General features: G+C 42.4%; 1 long non-coding RNA gene across 1 annotated transcript; it reads left to right on the top strand.

Moving 5' to 3' along the window:
* Positions 1-980: 980 nt before the first annotated feature.
* On the top strand, positions 981-2,081 carry LOC108532969 (uncharacterized). Its single transcript, XR_001886607.1, has 3 exons — positions 981-1,440; positions 1,756-1,816; positions 1,955-2,081. It is a non-coding gene; the product is annotated as an uncharacterized LOC108532969 (long non-coding RNA).
* The last annotated feature ends 319 nt before the right edge of the window (positions 2,082-2,400 follow it).

Here is a 2,400-nt window from a genome sequence, read left to right as displayed (position 1 = left end):
AATTTGAGGTATTCTTATTACCTTTTCCCCTGTAAATTTGCAGATAAGAAAACTGAGACTCAGAGAGGAAAAGTGACTTACCCAAGGTCACGCATCTCCTCAGTAGGTGGAGCAGTAATTGGAAAACAGATCTTGGGATTCTCAAATCATTTCTCTTTTCCAATAAGGGAGGCTGCAGAGTTCAAGCCAAGGTGCACCTATTGAGCTCCTACTGGGTGAGCAGTTAAGCTGTGGGTTAGCAAATGCCCAGGAGAAATGGGAGGTGTCTAATGTAATGCTGTCAAGTAGAACTTTCCATGATGATGAAAATGTCCAATATCAATGCTGTCCAACACGCTAGTCACTAACCATATGCAGCTTCTGAGGAGTGAAATGTGGCTAGTGTAACAGATAAACTGAAGTGTTAGTTTTATTTAATTTTAATTAATTTTAATTTAATTCCAGTGGTCAGTCACATAGCAAGCAAGTCATGCATCACACATGGCTACCACATTACAAAGCACTGGTCAAATGGATATGATTAGTATTTCAGAAGCATTGTATTTCAGAGAACAGATTCTGTAGTGTGCACGTTCTTGAAGAGGGAATTTCTTTTTTTTGGAAAGGAAGATGGGGGCAGAAAAGATTTACCATTCATGGATGGCATACTGACATACTGAGTAGCAGCACTGAAGTTAACATTGCTGCCTTACTCTTCCAACAAGCCTGTGCAATGAGCATCATCTTTCCTAGTTTATGAGTGAGGAAAGTGAAATCCACAGGAACTCAGTAAACTGCCCAAGGTCTTATTTGTAAACACTAGAATGGGAATTTGAAGCCGGGTGGGAATCTAAATCATGTCCTCTATCCCATGCATTACCAACTTGAATATACATATGAACCATCTGCAGATCTTGTTGAAGTTCTGATTCTGGAAGACTGTGACTGTTGATTCTTTCTTTATGACAAGCTCCCAGGTGATGCCAAGACTGTGGCTCATGGGCATACATTAGCCAGAAAAATTCTCTCTCTTAAAAAACGAAAACTTCCTCCCTTCCTTAACAATCAAGAAACACTAGATACCTACAGAAAGGAGGGAAAATTACAAGTTGTAAAATAATCATTAAAGTTCTGAGAGAGAAACTGTGCCTTTGTTGACGTGAAAGAGGGCACCTTCCCCATTGGACAGTGGAGTGGCTCTTCACCAGGCAAGGTTCACCAGGCCATCCAGTCACATCTCAGTTTCATCAGATAATGCAAAATCAGCCAAGAAAGGGTTTTTAATCCGGAGATTGGGGTAGTCTAAAGAATATGTGCTTTGGAATGAGGCTGGTTTGGGGAAGAATCCCATTTCTTCTCTCCAGTGATATGACTGTATGAATCATCCATCCTTCTGAGCCTCCATTTTCACCCCGGTGAAAATGAGGACAAGCATTTGTAATTCATGGAGGTGTATTAACAGTAAGGACCAAGAGAAATCCTATGTGTAAAGTGCTTGACAGAGCACACAATAAACCTCTGCCCCTCTTTCTCCCTGGCCCTCTCGCTCCTTCCCACCACCCTTCCTGTTTTTCTCACCCCTTTTAGGAAATCTTCTCCAAGGGCAACTCTGAGTGGTGAAGAGGGGATGGAGTCAGTTGACTCTAGACTTTATCCCAGTCTACTACTTTCTACTATGACCTCCATCAGGGCTGGGAGCTACACAGGGCTGGGAGCTACACAGGGCTGGGAGCTACACAGGGCAGAGACTTTGTTTTCTTCCCCTTCTTCCCTCAGGGCCCACCACAGAAATGTCTTCAGGCCTCTTCACCACCTCACATCTGCATCTCAACTCCAGGTGGGAAATACAGAAAAGAGAGAGAGAGAGAGTGTGTGTGTGTGTGTATGCGAGAGCACTAGTCTCATCACTAAATTGTCGGTGCTGAAATCCAAATAACTTTAATTTTAAAAATTAATTATGTGATCTCTTTGACAGGCAGCAGAGTTCATATCAAGGGCCCATGTTTTAACTGAATACAATTTTTTTTTTTCACCTTGGAAAAGTCTTAGAGGCAAGACTAGAATGTTAATCTAAAAGGAGTGCAAATTTCTTCAACAACCATTCCCACGGAGGAAGGTGAGCTCGGACTCATTTTCATCTGTCCCTCTCCCCCATTTGCTTGGCCAGGGTAAGGGAATCTCCTCAGGAGGGCCTCTCAGTCTCCCAGACAGCTGACTCTCCCTGCGTAAATAATTTTAACGCTCTCAGCTATTCATTACTCATCTGAGCCACCTATTGAACTACAAGCTCCAGGATTAGCTTTGTACAACCCACACCCAGCACAGGGTCTGGCATATATACATGTTCATAAATGTAACAAATAAACATTTATTAAAATGCATTGATTTGTTCAGTTTTGTTTATACCTCTGTGGCGGATTG

The sequence above is a fragment of the Rhinopithecus bieti genome, unplaced genomic scaffold (assembly GCF_001698545.2).
Source record: "Rhinopithecus bieti isolate Rb0 unplaced genomic scaffold, ASM169854v2 scaffold_6380, whole genome shotgun sequence".
Lineage (NCBI taxonomy): Eukaryota > Metazoa > Chordata > Mammalia > Primates > Cercopithecidae > Rhinopithecus > Rhinopithecus bieti.
The sequence above is the reverse complement of the archived record's forward strand: the minus strand, read 5'-3'. Positions and strand labels throughout refer to the sequence as shown.